This window comes from Elephas maximus, chromosome 4 (assembly GCF_024166365.1).
Source record: "Elephas maximus indicus isolate mEleMax1 chromosome 4, mEleMax1 primary haplotype, whole genome shotgun sequence".
NCBI classification, from domain to species: Eukaryota; Metazoa; Chordata; class Mammalia; order Proboscidea; family Elephantidae; genus Elephas; species Elephas maximus.
In genome coordinates, this window is record NC_064822.1 from 9,347,136 (window position 1) to 9,369,252 (window position 22,117).

General features: G+C 43.5%; 1 protein-coding gene across 1 annotated transcript in view; it reads left to right on the forward strand.

Annotated features, from left to right (window-relative positions):
• CREM (cAMP responsive element modulator) overlaps positions 1-22,117 on the forward strand; it is a 477,898-nt gene that overhangs the window by 167,260 nt on the left and 288,521 nt on the right. The window contains exon 4 of the transcript XR_007517470.1: positions 19,845-19,959. The gene's annotated coding sequence lies outside the window, so the exon portion shown is untranslated. The remainder of the gene's footprint in view (positions 1-19,844; positions 19,960-22,117) is intronic.

The window sequence follows — 22,117 nt, forward strand, 5'->3', positions numbered from 1 at the left end:
GCTAGAAATAGAACTACCATACGATCCAGCAATCCCACTCCTTTGAATATATCCTTGAAAAATAAGAGCCTTTACACGAAGAGATATATGCACAACCATGTTCATTGTGGCACTGTTTACAACATCAAAAAGATGGAAGCAACCAAGGTGCCCATCAATGGATGAATGTATAAATAAATTATGGTATATTCACACAATGGAATACTGTGCATCAGTAAAGAACAGTGATGAATCTGTGAAACATTTCATGACATGGAGGAATCTGGAAGGCATTATGCTGAGTGAAATTGGTCAGTTGTAAAAGGACAAATATTGTATAAGACCACTATTATAAGAGCTCAAGAAATAGTTTAAACAGAGAAGAAAATATTCTTTGATGGTTATGAGTGGGGGAGGGAAGGGTGGAGGGAGAGGGGGGTATTCACTAATTAGATAGTAGATAAGAATTATTTTAGGTGAAGGGAAAGACAACACGCAGTACCGGAGCGGTCAGCACAACTGAACTAAACCAGAAGCAAAGGTGTTTCCTCAATAAACTGAATGCTTCGAAGGTCAGCATAGCAGGGGAAGAGGTTTGAGGACCATGGTTTCAATTATCTAAGTCAATTGGCATAAAAAAATCTATTATCATTCTGCATCCCACCTTGGAGAGAGGCGTCTGGGGTCTTAAATGCTAGCAAAAGGCCAGCTAAGATGCATCAATTGGTCTCAACCCACCTGGAGCAAAGGAGAATGAAGAACACCAAAGACACAAGGTAATTATGAGCCCAAGAGACAGAAAGGGCCACATAAACCAGAGACTGCATTAGCCTGAGACCAGAAGAACTAGATGGTATCCAGCTACAACCAATGACTGTCCTGACAGGGAACATAAGAGAGAACCCCTGAGTGAGCAGAAGAGCAGTGGGACGCAGACCCCAAATTCTTGTAAAAAGACCACGCTTAATGGTTTGACTGAGACTAGAAGGACCCCGGTGGTTATGGCCCCCAGACCTTCTGTTAGCCCAAGACAGGAACCATTCCCAAAGCCAACTCTTTAGACAGGGATTGGACTGGACAATGGGATAGAAAATGACGCTGGTGAAGAATGAGCTTCTTGGATCAAATAGACACATGAGACATGAGACTATGCTGGCATGTCCTATCTGGAGGGGAGATGGGAGGGCGGAGGGGGTCAGAATCTGGCTGAATGGACAGAAAAAGAGAGAGTGGAGGGAAGGAGTGTGCAGTCTCATTAGGGAGAGAGCAATTAGGAGTATATAGCAATGTGTGTATAAATTTTTGTATGAGAGGGTGACTTGATTTGTAAACTTTCACTTAAAGCACAATTAAAAAAAAAACTAAGCCAGTTGATCTCAAGTCAAATCCAACTCACAGTGACCCCACGCTGTCACAGTGGAATAGGGTGGCTAATATTTCAGACCCCCACGTGTCTGTCACTCTGTCATACTGTGGGGGCTTGCGTGTTGCTGTGATGCTGGAAGCTATGCCACCAGTATTCAGATACCAGCAGGGTCACTCATGGCGGACAGGTTTCAGCTGAGCTTCCAGGCTAAGACAGACTAGGAAGAAGGACCCGGCAATCTACTTCTGAAAAGCATTAGCCAGTGAAAACCTTATGAATAGCAGCGGAACACTGTCTGATGTAGTGCTGGAAGATGAGCCCCCTAGGTTGGAAGGCACTGAAAAGATGATTGGGGAAGAGATGCCTCCTCAAAGTAGAGTCAACCTTAACGATGTGGATGGAGTAAAGCTTTCGGGACCTTCATTCGCTGATGTGGCATGATTCAAAATGAAAAGAAACAGCTGCAAACATCCATTAATAATTGGAACCTGGAATGTACAAAGTATGAATCTAGGAAAATTGGAAATTGTCAAAAATGAAATGGAACGCATGAACATTGATATCCTAGGCATTAGTGAGCTGAAATGGACTGGTATTGGCCATTTTGAATCGGACAATCATATAGTCTACTATGCTGGGAATGACAACTTGAAAATGAATGGTGTTGCATTCGTCCTTGAAAGGAACATTTCAAGATCTATCCTGAAATACAACGCTGTCAGTGATAGGATAGTATCCATACCCCTACAAGGAAGACCAGTTAATGTGACTATTATTCAAATTTATTGCACCAACCACTAGGGCCAAAGATGAAGAAATAGAAGATTTTTATTAGCTGCTGCAGTCTGAAATTGATCGAACATGCAATCAAGATGCATTGATAATTACCAGTGATTGGAATGTGAAAGTTGTAAACAAAGAAGAAGGATCAGTATTTGGAAAATATGGTCTTGGTGATAGAAACAATGCCAGAGATGGAATGATAGAATTTTGCAAGACCAACGACTTCTTCATTGCAAATACCTTCTTTCACCAACATAAACAGCGACTGTACACATGGACCTCGCCAGATGGAACACACAGAAATCAAATTGACTACATCTGTGGAAAGAGACGATGGAAAAGCTCAATATCATTAGTCAGAACAAGGCCAGGGGCCGGCTGTGGAACAGACCATCAATTGCTCATATGCAAGTTCAAGCTGAAACTGATGAAAATCAGAGCAAGTCCACAAGAGCCAAAATATGACCTTGAGTATATCCCACCTGAATTTAGAGACCATGTGAAGAACAGATTTAATGCATCGAACACTAGTGACTGAAGATCAGATGAGCTGTGGAATGACATCAAGGACATCATGCATGAAGAAAGCAAGAGGTCATTGAAAAGACAGGAAAGAAAGAAAAGACCAAGATGGATATCAGAGGAGACTCTGAAACTTGCTCTAGAATGTCGAGCAGCTAAAGCAAAAGGGAGAAATGATGAAGTAAAAGAACTGAACAGAAGATTTCAAAGGGCATCTCAAGAAGGCAAAGTATTATAATGACATGTGCAAAGAGCTGGAGATAAAAAAACAAAAGGGTAGAACACACTCAGCATTCCTCAAGCTGAAAGAACTGAAGAAAAAATTCAAGCCTCCAGTTGCAATAGTGAAGGATTCTATGGGGAAAATATTAAATGATGCAGGAAGCATCAAAAGAAGATGGAAAGAATACAGTCATTATACCAAAAAGAATTAGTCGATGTTCGACCATTTCTAGAGGTAGCATATGATCAGGAACCGATGGTACTGAAGGAAGAAGTCCAAGCTGCTCTGAAGGCATTGGCAAAAAACAAGGCTCCAGGGATTGATGGAATATCAATTGAGATGTTTCAACAAACAGATGCAGCGCTAGAGGTGCTCACTTCTCTATGCCAAGACATACGGCTGCAGCAGTATATCAACAGGGAACTGCCAGAAATTCAGGCTGGTTTCAGAAGAGAATGTGGATCCAGGGATATCATTGCTGATGTCAGATGGATCCTGGCTGAAAGCAGAGAATACCAGAAGGATGTTTACCTGTGTTTTATTGACTATGCAAAAGCATTCGACTGTGTGGATCATAACAAATTATGGATAACATTGCAAAGAATGGAAATTCCAGAACACTTAATTGTGCTCATGAGGAACCTTTACATAGAACAAGAGGCAGTTGTTCAGACAGAACAAGGGGATACTGGTTGGTTTAAAGTCAGGAAAGGTGTGTGTCAGGGTTGTATTCTTTCGCCATACCTATTCAATCTGTATGCTGAGCAAATAATCCGAGAAGCTGGACTATATGAAGAAGAACGGGGCATCAGGATTGGAGGAAGACTCATTAACAACCTGCGTTATGCAGATGACACAACCTTCCTTGCTCAAAGTGAAGAGGACTTGAAGCACTTACTAATGAAGATCAAAGACCACAGCTTTCAGTATGGATTGCACCTCAACATAAAGAAAACAAAAATCCTCACAACTGGACCAATCAGCAACATCGTGATAAATGGAGAAAAGATTGAAGTTGTCAAGGATTTCATTTTACTTGGATCCATCAACAGCCATGGAAGCAGCAGTTAAGAAATCAAACAATGCATTGCATTGGGTAAATCTGCTGCAAAGGACCTCTTTAAAGTGTTGAAGAGCAAAGATATCACCTTGAAGACAAAGGTGCACCTGACCCAAGCTATGGCATTTTCAATCGCATCATATGCACGCGAAGCCTAGACAATGAATAAGGAAGACCGAAGAACTGACGCCTTCCAATTGTGGTGCTGGTGAAGAATATTGAATATACCATGGATTGCCAAAAGAACGAACAAATCTGTCTTAGAAGAAGTACAACCAGAATGCTCCTTGGAAGCAAGGATGGCGAGACTGTGTCTTACATACTTTGGACATGTTGTCAGGAGGGATCAGTCCCTGGAGAAGGGAATCATGCTTGGCAAAGTACAGGGTCAGCGGAAAAGAGGAAGGCCCTAACTAGGTGGATTGACAAGTGGCTGCAACAATGAGCTCAAGCATAACAACGAGTGTAAGGATGGCGCGGGACAGGGCAGTGTTTCGTTCTGTTGTGCATAGGGTCGCTATGAGTCAGAACTGACTCGACAGCACCTAACAACAACAACAATTTTTCAGAAGTGGATCACCACACCTTTCTTCCAGGGTGCCTCTGGGTGGACTTGAGCCTCCCACCTTTTAGTTAGCAGTCCCGAGCATTAGTGATTTGCATCATCTAGATACTCTACCCTGCACTAAACAGTGAGAAAATTTTGTAGCTCCAGGGTTCAGCTTTGCGGAAGGTTGGGGATGTGGGGTGTGAGGAGAGGGGCAATGTTTACTGTGTAACAAAGCTGTCACGGGATGCCATCTTCACAACTCAGTAATGTTTGCTGTACGCGTGTGTTTGTAAATCTATGACAGAGTAAACTCAGGGCAAAACAGAGGCCGCAGGTGTGGTTGTAGAATCAAGGGACCTACAGCTGAAGTCTTGGTTATATTTTGGGTTCTTTCTGTTATCTTTAGAAATTAGAAGCATCTTGAAATAAATTGATGTAGGACTTAGAAGTTCATCCTTACCATGGCTGCCAAACCAATAGACGCTGGTGCAGGGGAGTGGGAAAAAAATTACAGACAAGTGTAATTTTTTAATATGGAAGATAAAATACTGAATAAAATATTGGTAAAAATTTGGAGTCCTTGGGTCCTGCAAATGGTTAACACATTGAACTCCTAACTGAAAAGTGGGAGGTTTAGTCCACCCAGAGGCACCTTGGAAGAAAGGCCTGGAGACCTATTTCTGAAAAATCAGCTATTGAAAACTCTATGGAGCAGTTCTACTCTGACACACATGGGGCAGAATTGACTCAATGACAACTAGTAAATATAATTCAACAATACTTTTGAAAAATAATATACATCAACTGGGGGGTTCATCTCAGAAATGCAAAAATGGTTCACTTTTAAGAAATCTGGAGCCCTGATAGCATGGCTATGGCTGCTAACCGAAAGGGCAGCAGTTGGAATCCACCAGCCACTCCCTGGAAACCCTGTGGGGCAGTTCTACTCTGTCCTATACGGTTGCTGTGAGTCAGAATTGACTCATCCACTACAGGTTTATTAAGAAATCTATTAATATAACTTCCATATTCATTGGTTAAAGAAGAAAAATCATCCCCATGGATACCAAAAATTTGACTACTTTCAACATCCATTTCTGCTTTTAAAAACTGTAAGAGAATTAATTTTATTTTTTAAATATGATTTTCAGTACATATATCTCAAACTTTATGGAGCACAGCTCTACTCTGACACACATGGGTCACCCTATGTTGCAATCCACTCGACAGCAACTAGTAGAGGGAGCCCTGGTGATGCAGAGGTTAAGCACTCCACTGCTAACTGACAGGTCAGTGGTTCAAACCCACCAGCCTCTCAGTGGGAGAAAGATGTGGTAGTCTGCTGCCGTAAAGCCTTGGAAACCCTATAGGGAAATTCCACTCTGTTCTATAGGGTCATTATGAGTTGGAATCAACTCGATGGCACACAACAACGACAACAAATATGATTTTCAATACGTATACCTCAATCCAAAATTCAACATCTTGTTTGATGACTTAAATTAGAGGTCAGTGAAAGAAAACCAACCAACAAACAGATGAAGCTATGTTCTTGCTCTGAGTCTTCCCTCATAAAATCTTGTCTTATTGTTTTCACTTTTGTCTTCTATTTTCCAAATCCCTGTTTATTGCTATAATTACCACTGATTGGTCACAACTGCTTTCCTCCCAGCCAAAAGCAAACAAGATGGTAAGCCTAGTGGAAAGCAGGGTCTTCTATTCTTGAGAAAACCTTGAGATTTACCTGTATATCTGTCTGACCTGCCTATCTCTTCTGGGGCACACTTGGGTGGTTTTTTCCCTCCCTTATCTCCCTTCCTTTTATATTGCTTCTTGGAGTAGCAATGGGGATGAGTAACGAGCATGTAGGACCCTGCTAAGCCCAGAAGGTAGTGGAAACCTTCTGCCTTTTTTCTTTGCCTTGATGAGAATTTTAAAGATGATGACATGCGTGAGACAACCTCCCCTAACACTACCTTTTTTGTTGCTCCTGCTTTTTACTTTTGTCGTTGTTAATCTGGGGGAAAGGGAGATCTTGTCTGGATTGCCTCTCCATTTTACCCCAGAAGTCTAGAATAGACCCGTGATTTTAAAAAGAGAAATTGGCAACTGTCACGGGAGAGTAAAGCAGCCATGACCATCATGTTTGGATTCATTAGGCCTCTCTCCTGCCTCACCTCCAAGACGGAAGCCTAGAGCCAGGGGCCCTACCAGGAGGCTGGCTATTAGGCAAGGATGAGCAGTGGTGGTTCAGTGCTGGAATTCTTATCTTCCATGAGGGAGACTCTTAGTCATCTAGTGCTGCTGTAATGGAAATACCACAAGTGGATGGCTTTAACAAAGAGAAATTTATTCTCTTTTAGGAGGCTGGAAGTCCAAATTCAGGGCACCAGCTTCAGGGAAAGGTTTTTTCTTTCTGTTGACTCTAGGGGAAGGTCCTTGTCATCAATCTGGTCAAGAAGCTTCTCAGCTCAGGTACCCCAGGTCCAAAGGACACACTATGCGCCCAGTGCTTCTTTCTTGGTGGTATGAGGTCCCCCTGTCTCTCTGCTCACTTTTCTCTTTTATATCTCAAAAGAGATTGACTTAAAACACAACCCAATTTTATAGTCATTAACATAACCGCTGCTAATCCTGCCTCATTAACATCATAGAGGTAGGATTTACAACACACAGGAAAATCTCATCAGTTGACAAAATGGTAGACAATCATGTGATACTGGGACTAATGGCTTAACCAAATTGATATACATATTTTGGGGGGGACACAATTCAATCCATGACAGAGACCCCGGTTCAATTCCTGGCCAACGTAACTCAAGCATAGCTTGCGTGTTGCTATGACGCTGAACAGGTTTCAGCGGAGCTTCTAGACTAAGACTAGGAAGAAAGGCCTAGGGATCTACTTCTGAAGAATCAGCCAATGAAAACCCTTTGGAACACGGCAGTCTGATCTTGTTGTGCATGGGGTTGTCATGAGTTGTGGGCTGACTTGACAGCAGCTAACAGCATCAGGCAAGCACTGAGGCTCCTAGTGGAGGTTCCAGTATACCAGACACCAGGTACATTAATGGGGAACACAGGACAGGAGCTGGAGAGGGGGCTTCTTAGCCATCTTTAAAACTTGCCAGAAAATGTTGCAATCATGACAGCCTTAGAGGCAGAGAAGCAAAAGGGATTGAAGAAAAAAATTATGGTGTCTGACCTTAGGAATACTGAATGGATTTCAAGCTGTCAACAGGCTGGTCCCTGTGGCAGATTGCCTGAAAACATTCAAATGCTATTTGGTAACGAAGGGTGTTGTCAGGAAACATATGTTAAAATTCTAAACACACACTACAGGAAGGAGAAAAGACCTCTGCATATGGCTAAACTAGAGACACTTGTGCCTCAAGCATGTGCTAAGTTACCGGAAGCTGTCTGTGAAACCAGGCTCTGTTGGAGCAAGTTTCCATGAGAGGAAACTTTGAAAGAGGCCCCTGATTCTAGCTGTTGCCAGTTGTCATCAAGCTGATTCCAACTCATGATCACCCCACGTGTGTCAGAGTAGAACTGTGCTTTGTAGGGCTTTCAATGGCTGGTTTTTTGAAAGCAGATTTCCAGGCCTTTCCTCCGAGGCACCTCTGGGTGGACTCAAACCTCCAACCTTCATTAGTAGCCGAGGGCATGAACTGTTTGCGCCAACAATTTAGCTGTTAGCGAAGCTAAATTCAAGAGGAGGAGACAACACTGAGGGACTTCTGGGAACAAGACCAGATAGGAGAGGCTCAGGTCAGACTTGGGGAGCCGACTTGAAGCAGGTATGACTCAGTCCCTAGAGGCTAAATTCTTATGTTCCAGGGAATGGGGAAAAACACATTACCCCTTTGGGCAGAATAGCCCTTGGAGCAAGTCCAGATCCCTGGTGGAAAGCTGCGCCCCACTTTACTTTCACTGTGTGGACTTGGTCACGATTAGGACTGCAATGACTGACAGGCACTAGGAGGTTTCAGCCCTTAGGAAAATGTTTCAGTTCATGGCTGGGGGTCGGCAGAGTAGGGAAATCATTCACTTTGAAATGTATGTCCCTCTGGTTTGGCTGCCAAGGGGATGAGCTTTGTGTAGGATATTGTCCTTGGGGTAGGCCCCTGATTAAGTGCTTGAAAGGTTGGCATTTTGAACCCACGCAGAGGCACCTCTGTCTGCTTCCAACAGGTTACAGCCTTGAAAACCCTATGGAGCACAGTTCTACTCTACAACACATGGGCCACCATGAGTCAGAATTGGTTTCACGGCAACTGGCTTTAGGTTTTAGGGTCCTTGTGGCGAAACCCCTACTTTAGTTACCCAGACATCAAAGTAGGAAAAAGAGATTGAGCAAAACAGGCCTTTCTGCCAGCCCCTCTCTCACCCTCATTCTCCCACCCCTCACTGTTTTGCTCTCCTCTCTTACGGAAGCAGCAACCTTGGACTGAGTGGCTAAAGAGGCCTGAGCAAAATGACTGAATGGTAGAGAAATTAGTGATGTCTGTAGTGGGCAGGGTGCTGGGGGTGGAGTTGTATAAATGTCTATACTTATTAGGCTCTGTTAGTCAAAATAATGGCCCCCAAATATGCCTATACCCTAACCCCCTGTGAATACATTACCTTACATGGTGCTATGGATTGAATTGTGTCTCCTCTAAAACGTGTTGAAGTCCTAACTCCTGGTACCTGTGAACTTGTTTGGAAACAAGGTCTTTCTTTGAAGATGTTATCAGTAAATATGAAGTCGTACAAGAGCAAGGTGGGCCCTGACCCCATTTGAGTGGTATCTTATAAAAGAGGAGAAGGACACAGGGACAGATACAGACTGAAGAAGCACTGCCGTGACTACAGAGGTAGCTGCAAGCCAAGGCCCACCAAGAACTGCTTGGAGCTACCAGAAGCTAGGCAGGAAGCCTGGAACAGTTTCTCTCTCAGAGCCTTCAGAAAGAAATGACATGGCCAATACCCTGGTTTGGACTTCTTGCCTCCAGAACTGTAAGGCAACAGATTTCTGCTCTTTGAAACCACCTACTTTATGGCATTTTGTTGTGACAACCCTGGGAAATGAAGACACATGGCAAAAGGGACTTACAGAATGATTAAGGGTTTTAGGATGCAGAAATTATGCTGGATTATCTAGGTGGGCCCAGTGGAAGCCCCCAAGCCCACTGTTGTTAAGTCAATTCCAACTCACAGCGACCCTATAGGACAGAGTAGAACTGCCCCATAGTGTTTGCAAGACTGTAAATCTTTACGGAAGCAGGCTGCCACATCTTTCTCCCTCGCAGTAGCTGGTGGGTTTGAACTGCTGAGCATTCAGTTAGCAGCTGAGCGCTTAACCACTGTGCCACCAGCGCTTCTTAATGGACCCATAAGGGTCTTTATAAGAGGGAGGTAGGAGGGTCTGAGAAAGATTGGGAGATGCTACACCACTGGCTTTAAAGATGCCGAAAGGGGTCAATGAAGGCAGGTGGCTCCTAGAAGCTAGAAGGGGCAAGGAAACAGATTCTTCCCAAGATCCTCCAGGAGGAACGAAGCCCTGCCAGCACACTCTGGAACTATAACCTGCCAAATTGCAGAAGAATAAATGTGTGCTCGTTTAAGCCCCTGACTTTGTAGTGTCCCCTGAAAATGTGTGTCTACTTGGCTAGGCCATGATTCCCAGTATTGTGTGATTGTCCACCATTTGTCATCTGTGGTGATTTTCCTGTATGTTGTAAATCTTACCTCTGACAGCACTGGGTTTTTTAATGATGTTAAAGGTGGGGTGGGGATTAAAGGCAGTTATGTTAATGAGGGAGGATTCAATCTACAAGATTAGGTGGTTTCTTAAATCTATCTCTTTTGAGACATAAAAGAGAGAAGCGAGCAGAGAGACAGGGGGACCTCATACCACCAAGAAACAAGGCCCAGGAGAATAGCAGGTCCTTCGGACTGAGGAGAAGGACCTTCCTCCAGAGCCAACAGAGAGAAAGCCTTCCCCAGGAACTGACACCCTGAATTTTGAATTTAGCCTCCTAAACTGTGATAGAATAAACTTCTGTTTGTTGAAGCTATCTGCTTGAGGTATTTCTTTTATGGCAGCTCTAGATGACTAAGACAAGAAGGAAACTAATACAGGCTCCTGGTTGGTCCTACAGTAGAGAAAAAACAAAAAAACCAAACCCATTGCCGTCAAGTCAATTTTGACTCATAGTGACCCTATAGGACAGAGTAGAACTGCCCCATAAGGCTTCCAAGGAGTGACTGGTGGATTCGAAGTGCTGATCTTTTGGTTAGCAGCTGTAGCGCTTAACCACTACACCACCAGGGTTTCCCTGCAGTAGAGAGGTGCACTTAACCCTGGGCCTATCCCAAGCCTACAGTGAGCAATGGTAGGAGGACAGTATTTTTAGAAAGCTCTACGTCCAGCCAGGGTTAAGAACAGCTTATGTAGAGCCTCTTCTCCTCACTTGTCATCACTGGGGACTCAGCCTGGAGGGCACTTTACTGTCGTGGCGATGGATTTAGGCTGATCCAGGAACACAATTTCTATTGTAAAGCACAACATGAGATTTCAAAACACTTAAAATATCTTAACTAAGGTGCCCTGGTGGCTCCGTGGTTAAGCACTCGGCTGCTAACTGAAAGGTTGTTGGTTGGAACCCACCAGGCACTCACAGGAGAAAGACATGATAGTCTGCTCCTGTAAAGATGACAGCCTTGGAAACCCTGTGGGGCAGTTCTACTCTGAACTATAGGGTCACTCTGAGTTGGAATTGACTCAACAGCAAGGAATTTTGGTTTGGTAATATCTTAAGCAAGGAGTCCTGGTGGCTTGGTTGCTGACTGAAAGGTTGGCAGTTCGAACCTACCCAGCAGCTCTGTGGGAGAAAGACTTGGCGATCTGCTCCCATAAAGACTACAGCCAAGAAAACTCTATGGAGCAGTTCTACTCTGTAACACATGGGGTCACCATGAGTTGGAATTGACTTAATGGCAACAGGTGTGAGTTTGGTAATATCTTAACCATTTCCTATAAGCCAGCATTGCCTATAAGTACAATCAGAGTTCTCCTTAGAAGCAAGGATGGCAAAGACTATGTCTCACACACTTTGGACGTGTTATCAGGAGGGATCAGTCCCTGGAGAAGGACATCATGCTTGGTAAAGTACAGGGTCGGCAAAAAAAAGGAAGACCCTCAACGAGGTGGATTGACACAGTGGCTGCAACAATGGGCTCAAGCATAACAATGATTGCGAGGATGGCGCAGGACCGGGCAGTGTTTCGTTCTGTTGTACATGCTATGACTTGGAACAGACTCAATGGCACCTAACAACAACATAAGCCACTATGATTCATCCTATTGTTTTGAAAGTTAAGAAAACATGATAAAAATAATTTAAAATTTTCAGCAATTTCAAATTTACCTTTTATTTTGGATGCTATGACTTTTGTTTAGGGTTTAAAATTTATTTTTAGAAGAAAAAATATGACTGAGGGAAAAGATATAACACGCCAACACGGTATGTATTAAAGAAACCAAAACAATCCCAGGCAGATTTCTCTATTTCTCCTTCACATACTTCCTCATGGGGGTGGACAGAGGTGAGGACATTCACTGTGGCTCTATCATGATTTAAATGCTTATCACAAGTGTTTGTTCCTTCACCAGGGATGAGTTCAGATGTTATTCCAAATAAAAAAATCAAAGATGTGTTCCTGATGTATTGTCACAAAAAGTAAGTGGATCTGTTTTTACAGAAACCCTGGTGGCGTAGTGGTTAAGTGCTACAGCTGGTAACCAAAGGGTCGGCAGTTCGAATCCGCCAGCCACTCCTTGGAAACTCTTTGGGGCAGTTCTACTCTGTCCTATAGGGTCGCTATGAGTCGGAATCGACTCGACGGCACTGGGTTTTTTGGGTTCTCCTTTTACAGTTGTTGTGAGTTGCTGCTGAGTTGGCTCCAGCTTACGGCGACCCCATGTACAATGAACAAACAAAACGTTGTTTAGTCCTGCACCATCTTCCTAATCTTTGTTATGTTCAAGTCCATTGTGGCAGCCACTGCTTGTTTTGAGCACCTTCCAGCCTAGGAGGTTCATCTTCAAGCACTATATCAGACAATATTCTGTTGTGATCTGTAAATTTTTCATTGGCTGTTTTTTGGAAGGAGATCACCAGACCCTTCTTCCTAGTCTGGAAGCTCCACTGAAACCTGCCCACCATGGGTGACCCTGCTGGAATTTGAAATACCACTGGCATAGCTTCCAGCATCACAGCAACATGGCAACTACCATAGCGTGACAAACTCACAGACTGGTGATGATTTTTTATAGTTATGGTGCCTAAAATAATGCCCGTTTAAGGGAAAGCACTTAATGGGTTATCAGGTTAAAGAACAATTTTGTTAAAATAATATATTAGTTTTACACTAATTCATATACTATAATAATGTCAATTCATTTTTAAAAAGAGCCAATTAGTCAAGTAAAAGGCCTGTATTGCACCATGGAAAAATAGAAGATTGGACTTAATTAATGACAGCATCTGTCACGTGAATTCGCCGACCATGCAGAATGGGTAGTGCCCTCCAAGAGGAAAGCCAAGCAGAGGAAAAAAGATGAGTAACTTTATCTACAAAAACGGGCAATGGGCAGAGTTCGACACAAAGAACTGCTCTAGAGCTGAGAATGCTTCTTACATTTTAAAATAGTGGAAAACATTAAAAAGGAGAATATTTCATCACACCTGAAAATTATATGAAATTTGAATTTCAGTGTCCCTAAAATAAAGGTTACTGGAACACAGGCACCCCCATCTGTTTACGTATCTTCTGTAGCTGCTCGGGCACTACAAGGGCAAAGCTGAGACCTTATGGCCAGCAGAGCCTAAATGTTCCCTTGCTCTGCAGCAATGGTTCTCAACTTCGGAATCATCTGGAAATTTTCAAAATAGTTTATATAATTGGTCTGAGGTGAACCTGGGCATTGGGGTTGCAAGGGTTCCCCGGTGATTCTAAGATGCAGCTGAGGTTGAGAACCACTGCTCTGGGACACACCTTCAGACTGACAGGACTGGAGAGCTGTGAATTTCACTCTGCCTGCCCCTTACGTCGTCTGGAAACCAGTTGTTGTTGAGTCAAATCCGACCCATGCTGACCCATGTGTCTCAGAGCAGAACTGTGCTCCATACGGTTTTCAGTGGCTGATTGCAAGCAGATCACTAGGCTTTTCTTCAGAGGCACCTCTGGGTGAACTCAAACCCCCCAGTCTTTTGGTTAGCAGCCGAGCACGTTAACCATCTGCACCACCCAGGGACTCCGGAATATTTGGAGCCCTTTTAAAAAATAACCCAAGTTGGATTCCACTTCCGCCCAATGAAATCAGAATAGGTGTGGGAGGGTAAAGGCAGTGGGAGGGAGTTAGCAGCATCTTCTGCAAGCTTCCTGTGAGATTCTTAGCCCTGCACACGGCTTCCTTTCACAGGACTAAGTACAGCTTCCTGAGCGTACTGCTCATGGAGGCTGCCTGTGTGAGTTAAATCTGAGCTTCCCGTGTACTGGCTGTGTGACCTCAGACAGGTGACTCTGAGCCTTAATTCCTCATCCATAAATCCCCAGGTAAATGAGGGTTTAAGTGAGGAGGATTCAGTGATCAAGTACCTAAACCAAAAACCAAACCCACTGCTGTCGAGTCGATTTCGACTCATAGTGACCCTACAGGACAGAGTAGAACTGCCCCATAGTTTCCAAGGAGCGCCTGGCAGATTCGAACTGCCGACCTCTTGGTTAGCAGCTTAGCACTTAACCACCAGGGTTCCATCATTTACCTAACCCAACCAAACCAAACCCACTGCCGTCGAGTCGATTCCAACTCATAGCGACCCTATAGGATAGTGACCCCATAGAGTCCCTATAGGACTCCCAAAGAGTTTCCAGGGAGCGCCTGGTGGATTCGAACTGCCGACCTCTTGGTTAGCAGCCGTAGCACTTAACCACTACGCCACCAGGGTTTCCCATCATTTACCTAGTCATGTTAAAATAAAGATATCTCAGAATCCCTGGAACTTAAAATTGAATGCTATCTGATCAGACCACTGATCTTCTTGGGGAACTCTCAGGAAAAATTTCATACGGAAAAGCAAGGACAAGACAAGGTAAAGTGGAAAAAATAAAGAGTTTGGAGACACAAGGTTTGAGCCTCTGTATGTCCTGATTTGCAAAGCGAGGTATAAAACCCTGCACAAATAGGGTTGCCACATACATGTATTAGGTGTGTACCAGTCACCTTCCAGTCGGCTCTGATTCATGACAACCCCATGTGTGTCTGAGTAGAACCATGCTCCTCAGAGTTTTCAATGGCTGATTTTTCAGAAGTAGATTGCCAGGCATTTCTTCTGAGGTACCCTGGGTGCACTCAAACCTCCAACCTTTAGGTTAGCAGCAAGGCAAATAAACCATTGCACCACCTGCAGACTCCATCTGGGTCATACTTAAGCTAAAAATTGTTTTTTATGTGAAATTCAAATTTTACTGGATGTCCTGTGTTTCTGTTTGGTAAATCTGGCAACCCTATGTACCCATCTTAGTAATTTTTTCAAAAAATGATGAAATATAATGTTTGCTTTAAATAGAATATATTTATTTCAGTAGATCATTTTTTCCCAAAATCTTTCTATAAAAAATTACTCTGCTTTGTATTTTTAAAATGGGGGTAAACACCAAAACAAAAACCCAGTGCCGTTGAGTAGATTCCGACTCATAGCGACCCTACAGGACAGAGTAAATGTGTAATTAGAAAAAAAAAAAAAAAAATTATTTATTTTTCTAGAACCTCTTATAATTTGCAAACTGGGCTCTAGAGGGAGCCAAATTGATAAAGAAACCAGAATGACATTCTATACCCTGGGCTGATGAGTCTTAATATACCGATTCAAAATGAACCCTATATGAGAATTAATCTCTTTTCTGAAAAATACAATTTAAAAAAATCTCCTTGAAATAACATAGTTAACATATTTGGTATCTAAAAAATGTAACACAAAATACGTGGTTTCCAACAAAAGGGTCCATTGCCTACTGGTGAGGAGTGAGCTTCTTGGCTCAAGTAGACACACGAGAGTCTGTGGGCAGCTCCTGTCGGGACGTGAGATGAGAAAGCAGAGGGAGACAGAAGCTGGTTGAATGGACAGGGGAAATACAGGGCGGAGAAAGGAGTGTGCTATCTCATTAGGGGGAGAGCAGCTGGGAGTACATAGCAAGGTGTGTATAAGTTTTTGTATGAGAGATTGACTTGATTTGTAAATTTTCACTTAAAGCACAATAAATAATAATATTTAAAAAAAGATCTTTTGCCTTAAACCTTTTCCATTTGCCCGTGGTCAGAGACGGGGACGGGATGGGGATAGGTGTAGACTCATGGGAAATACCTGAATAAACTATTTTCAAGCTTGACTATGTGGCTGTGAAAGCTAAGAAACAAGATGGAGTCACTTATGCCCGGTCAGAAGAACATGGCTGCCACCTGGCTTCAAACAGCAAAAGCTTAAGGTGATAAGTAACCTAAGTTTTAAAAATAATAATTAGCTCGTTCCTGTAGATTTGTGTATAATCAACAGTCCGTGGTCTTTAACTCCTGCAGACAAGCAGACCTGGTTATCTGAGAGCCTGCTTAGCAAGCACTGATCCCTGGAGACCTGTGTCATTTGTCTTCTTAGCCAGACCCAGTTCTGGGGAGGAGAGGATTTCAAGAGACATCTTAATGAATATCCGAAACCGTTTAGGCTTCCGTGGCTTTCTTTGTTCCTTGGACTATGAATAGCCCATACTGCCTGATCTCAGGGGCGACACATAGTCTCATGCTGTCTGTTGTCCAATTTGCTAATTGTATGGATGACTGATAAATCTCCAGCATTATTTTATTTTTGTTCCGACTCCCAGAGATTATGCAACAAATATATAATGTGTTGAACTTAAAATTATCAACAAGAATATAATTTGACAGGTGGTTTTTATAGTGAGTCTTTGGGGAAAACACCAGTAAAACAGTGTAAGAAATCTCCAAAAACTGTACTGGCTGAAATGTGGGGGGGTATGTGCGGGGACCGATAGCCAGGGACAGATTACCCGATAAGCAAGGTATGCACGAGCTTACTAGGACATCAAAGTTGAGGAAAGACCCATCTGAAATTGTGCACTACAGATTAGTAAGTAAACACGACTAAGCCTGTGCATACCTTGTTGGCCAGTTAATTCGCAGCTGAGATAGCCAATAAGGATATAAAGACCCTTACGGGTTTTTTTTTTTTTTTTTTTTTTACGGCTGAATCATCAGTTTGCAGCTTACTGTCCTAAAGATGTGGGCAGAAACCCGTTCCTCATCTCTCCTCTGTACCTATCACATGTCTCCCTCACCTCCAGGTCTTCCACTAGAGGAGAAAAGTGAGGTCCACTCGTCGCTTGCTTCCTCTTCCCAGTCCCGGAAGAGGAGGGCTTGTCTTATTTCCCCTTCCTGTTTCAGAGATTTCCGTATAATCTCTACAGTCTGGTTTAAAGTAAAATTCTGTTTTACTTTAAAATTTCTCAAATGGTTGTCCACTGTTAAAAATGATGCTATCGTAATAATTTATGAACTAGCCAGGTTTGCCTCTTAAAATACGAAGAGGGACATTTGGAATTTAGAAAATCTTTTTGAAAGCCTGTCTATGATCTTAATTCTCAAAAGGAAAGTCTAGACCTTAAAATGGAACATTTATGCTTCTTTTCTTTGCCTTCCTGAATAAGAATCATAATCCTGCCCAAGGCAAATTGATTTTCCCGACAGAACGGAGGGAGGTCATACCATGGGAAAGAAACCCTGATGGCACGGTGGTCAAGTGCTCGCTGCTAACCGAAAAGCCTGTGGTTCAAACCCACCGTTTGCTCCACGGGAGAAAGATGTGGCGGTCTGCTTCCGTAAACATGTACGGCCTTGGAAATCCGATGGGGTTGCTATGGGTCAGAACCGACCTGATGGCAGTGGGTTCGGTTTGGTGGGTTTTCACTACTAGGATGAACCATATGAAGTTACCATTCATGTAGGACAAAAAGGGTCAAATATCAGCAATCTCACATAGTTCAACTAATTAGGTGTCAGTTTGAAAGAGGCAGATGAACTTGTTTTAGTTAATAAAGGGGCTTAGAAGTGGTGGAGCCTTGGTGACTCAGTGGTTAAGAGCTCAGCTGCTAACCCAAAAAGGTCAGCTGTTTGGATCCACCAGCTGCTCCTCAGAAGCCCTGTGGGGCAGCTCTACTCTGCCCTATAGGGTTGCTATGAGTTGGAATTGCCTCGACGACATCAGGTAGGGGTAGAAGTGGTTAGGAGCCCAGCTTGGGAGTCAGAGAGGCCCGAGTTCAAATTCTGGCACTGCCCTATACTGTTCTGTTATACATAAGGCCAACATGAATTGGAGCCAACTCAATGGCAAGTAACATCAAAGGGGGCAGGCATCTATGTCTATTTAGAAAGAAATCCACTGATTCTCCATTATGTAAGTATTAGTGTTTAAGTATCATTCAAGAGACTTAGAGTTCCGTAGAAAATGGTCAAATTTGTCAAAGGATTGATCTTTAAGGAGGTAATTTTCAGTTATTCAGAAATTTCATGTAGGTGGCATGAAGTCCTTCCTTATGAGGTCAGTTAGTGAGATGTTACTGTTTCTATATATAATATGAACTCGTATGGATGCTGTAGGGCAGTGCTGTTTAGCTATATGCATCTCCTCCTGATGGAGTCAGCTTTGCTCTTCCCCAGAGCATGCTGGGGATGAACTTGGGATGGACTCAGGCTAAGGTACAAGGCTGGGAGTGGCATGACTGGGCCGGTGGCCGGTGGCCGAGGCCGAGGAACGCCTTAGCAACAAGAAGGAAAACACCTGGGCCTGGACGTGAAGTCCTGGGAAGGCTGACTGCCCAAGGATGTGGAAGAAAACAATGAGCCTTGGTCCCAGCTGGAATGGTATATAGGCTTATGTCCCCTGCTAGGCAGTTGCAGAGTGCTAAACTGGTCCAGCTGCCGCCCTGGGCCACCGTCCCGTAAGTAAGCTTCCCAATAAACCATATGTCCTGATCACTGGTTCTGGATTCTTTCCTTGGTCTCTTGGAGGTGCAGCTGACCTTGGCTTCAGGTACAGCTGGGTTGATACACAACAGATGCCTTTCTAAATATAAATCATGATGTAATAAAGGCTAAGTACTAAGCTAAAGAGAGAGCACTGGTGGTCCAGTGGTTAAAAGCACTGGGCTGCTAACCAGAAGGTCAGCAGTTCAAACCCACCAGCCTCTCCATGGGAGAAAGATGTGGCAGCCTGCTTCGTATGAAGATTTACAGCCTTGGAAACCCTATGGGGCAGTTCTACTCTGTCCTACAGGGTCACTATGAGTCAGAATCAGCTCCACGGCAGGGGGTTTGGTTTTTTGAGTAAGCGAAAACAATATTTTTAGTTAATGGTGTTTGTGTAATCAGGAAGCATTTATTAAGGAAAGAGGGAATCCATCCAGTTAGGAAAGATTTGTAGAGTTAGGTGAGTATTCAGAAATCTGAAATAGGATACTTGAGGACGGAGATAAAATTAGGGTTTTTGTGATATTATAGAATTCCTGAGGTTGCATCCTTTCTCTTCTCACCTCATCCGTCTCCAAGCCAAATTTATGACACCAACCATCGAAGAGTGACAAGTCTAACCTAATTACCAGTTTTTGGTCATATATTGAACTTCACTGTATACAGAGCGCTAGGAATCTGAAAGAAATTAGGGCTGACATAGGCTCCTGAGGAGGATCATGACATAACTATGACACACAAGGGAGCATTATTGTGTGTGGGCTGCAGAGGGCAGAAATGGGTGGGAGTCAAGGAGAGATGTTCGCTTCACCCAGTGCAGAAGCCACTGAGGCTATACCGTTGGTGCCTGGCTGGCTGGCAGGCTGGTGCCCAGGAAGAGCAGGCAGAGGCATGGTGGTGAGCCCTGGTGTGGAGAGGAAGTAGTGAGACTGGGGGCGGGACACCAGTAGGAGGAGGGGGGGTTTAGGAGGACCCGCCAAGTCAGGAGCCATGCTGTGAGGAAGCATGGCCAATGGGTTCACTGATAGAGATTGAAGCAAGGGAGACGAGAAAGGAGAAAGGTCGGGGAGTCCAAAGCAGTCAAAGAGAAGGTATTGAAGCGGAGAATAAACAAGCAATTTAGCTCTTAATAGTTCAAATGGCAGTGAATCAGTCGGAGGGTATGTGGGAAATATCACAATGAGGTGATTTTTATCTATCTTGTGTTGTAAAAATGGTGCCTTCGTTTTGTTATATCTCAGGGGCCCTTTGTAAAATAAAGTACTGTTATTCCAGGTTCATGGGTGAGGGAACCGGGCAGTGAACCCACGTCCCTCCCTCCAAAGTCACGTGCAACATCAAGAGCTGAGCTGGGACTGGACTTCACTGCCCTGGAGCTGATTGCTGCCAGGTGAGCCATGATCCTGTCCTTTTCCAAAGCTAACATCTTTTACTGCCAAGTAAGAGCTTTTGTTTCTAATAAATATATTATGTTTTAATGGGCAGTGGGTCACAAGGACTGGAGATGGGAGTGATTTGTCCAAATGTATCAGTTAAAATTCATAGATAATACTCTTGTTTGCTTAGCAATGTCATCTTCGAAAGTGGCCTGAATTTTAGGAGACTCAGTTATTAAAATTCTTATTTAGAAACACGAGTTTTTTTTTTTTTCTTTTCTTTTTGGTGCCTTGCATTGCCACTTTATTCTGTAGGACAGATTTTATCTCAACTATTAAGCACGTGCTGGATTAATAATTTTATATCAAAAATGAAGCTGTTTTGCAGGCAATGAAGCAAGGGCTTTTTCATGTTGTTTAAACCGTCAGTGGGGATTTCAGAAAATCATTAAGAAATAAGACTGTGGAGATTGTTTATGTTGTTTAAGGCTTTAAAAAAAATAACTAGATGGAGGATGAGTCTTGGTCGCATTTCATTCCCCAGCTGAAAGTTGCCTTATTCAGTAGTTGAATCTTTAAACCCTGAGGCAGGACGGTTACTTCTAGTTAGTTGCAAAAAAAATTGCCAAAAGTACTGCAAGATTCTAGAATGTTCTGCAAACAAAGGGAATTTAGTACATAATCACTTATAATAGCAGTTAATAATTTTACTAATTAATAGTATTTAATAAAATACCAAGGTAGAATGCTATCTCACTCCTTTCCTTATGGTCGGAAGCCTTTTTGTTTCTCAAAACAGGGTCCTTCAGAATCACCTGAGATGTTTGTTAGAAATGCATATTCCTGGGTCCCATTCTAGAGCTACTGAGTCAAAATCTTTGGGAGAGAGGTTTGGAGTGCACGCTCCACAGTTCTCCAGGTGGTTCTGGGCGTGTTAAGTTTGAGAACTGCTGCATTTGAAGAGATCGACGAGACTTTTGTCAGGGTCTTTTCTGCCTGTGATAGCCCCTTCTGAACGCTTCCTCATTTGCTGGACCACTTGATAAGAATTAATTCACTTAACTTTTGGACACTTCCTAAAGTGACAGATTTGTGAACGTTCATAAGCTTCTTTTCAACAAATGAAAATACTTTTGGGAAGATTAAGGGGTTCTCATTCATGTTCCAGAGACCCTGGGTGATGCGAATGGTTAAACTGCTCAGCTGCTCATTGAAAATTTGGAAGTTAGAGTCCACCTAGAGGTGCCTTGGAAGAAAGGTCTGGCAGTCTAGTCCTGAAAAATCAGCCCCTGAAAACCCAGTGGAGCATAGTTCTACTGACACACACCGGGTGGTCATGAGTGGGAGTCAACTCCACGGCAGCTGGTTTGGTTTCGTTCATGTTCGCAACTGACAGCAGCTGAGACGGTTGCTCAGCTTGTGGGAAAGATTGACTTATGGCAACGCTTCTGAAACTTGGGTATTTAACTGAACCCCTGTAAGGAAAAATGTTGGCCTCAGAGTTGTGACTCAACACTATTTATTTTTAATTTTTATTGTGCTTTAGGTGAAAGTTTACAAATCAAGTCAGTCTCTCATACAAAAATTTATGTATACCTTGCTATATACTCCTAATTACTCTCCACTGATGAGACAGCCAGCTCCTTCCCTCCACTCTCTCTTTTCGTGTCCATTCTGCCAGCTTCTGACCCCCTCTGCCATCTCATCTTCCCTCCAGATAGGAGATGCCAACAAGTCTCAAGTGTCCACTTGATCCAAGAAACTCACTCCTCACCAGAATCTTTTTCTATCCCATTGTTCAGTCCAATCCCTGTCTGAAGAGTTGGCTTTGGGAAGGGTTCCTGTCCTGGGGCAACAGAAGGTCTGGGGGCCATGACCACCGGGGTCCTTCCAGTCTCAGTCAGACCATTAAGTCTGGTCTTTTTCGAGAATTTGGGGTCTGCATCTCACTGCTCTCCTGCTCCCTCACGGGTTCCCTGTTGTGTTCCCTGTCAGGGCAGTCATCGGTTGTAGCCAGGCACCATCTAGTTCTTCTGGGCTCAGGCCGATGCAGTCTCTGGCTTATGTAGCCCTTTCTGTCTCTTGGGCTCGTAAGTACCTTGTGTCCTTGGTGTTCTTCATTCTCCTTTGATCCAGGTGGGTTGAAACCAATTGATGCATCTTAGATGGCCG